The sequence below is a fragment of the Macrobrachium nipponense genome, chromosome 12 (assembly GCF_015104395.2).
Source record: "Macrobrachium nipponense isolate FS-2020 chromosome 12, ASM1510439v2, whole genome shotgun sequence".
NCBI lineage: Eukaryota > Metazoa > Arthropoda > Malacostraca > Decapoda > Palaemonidae > Macrobrachium > Macrobrachium nipponense.
Window position 1 is genome coordinate 98,365,629 of NC_087205.1, and position 389 is coordinate 98,366,017.

Consider the following 389-nt stretch of genomic DNA (forward strand, 5'->3'; position numbering starts at 1 on the left):
TGGTTTCTTTCCTCACAGTGTCTTTGAATTGTTCAACTTTACTAGATTCTAATTTTCACTTCTCATTTATAAGCAAATTTTATTGGGCAAGTCTTGTGAGAGATTTGAAAAGTTTTTTACAGACCTTGTTGAACTACTTTATATGATACTGTGCAACAGTAGGAGGCAAGTGCAGTGTTCATTAATAGGAAAATTAAGTGTTCATTTCCTTTTTCTTCTAATCTCTTTGATGATTTACTAAGTTTGAAAGATTTCGTCACTCTTTGTGATCTGTAAGCTTTTTTTTTTTTATACCAAAACACTATAACTTTTTGCTAAGCACCAAATTATATTCTTTATGTAAAGTTGTCCCCAAGGTTGAAATAATGCACATATAATAATTTCCAACT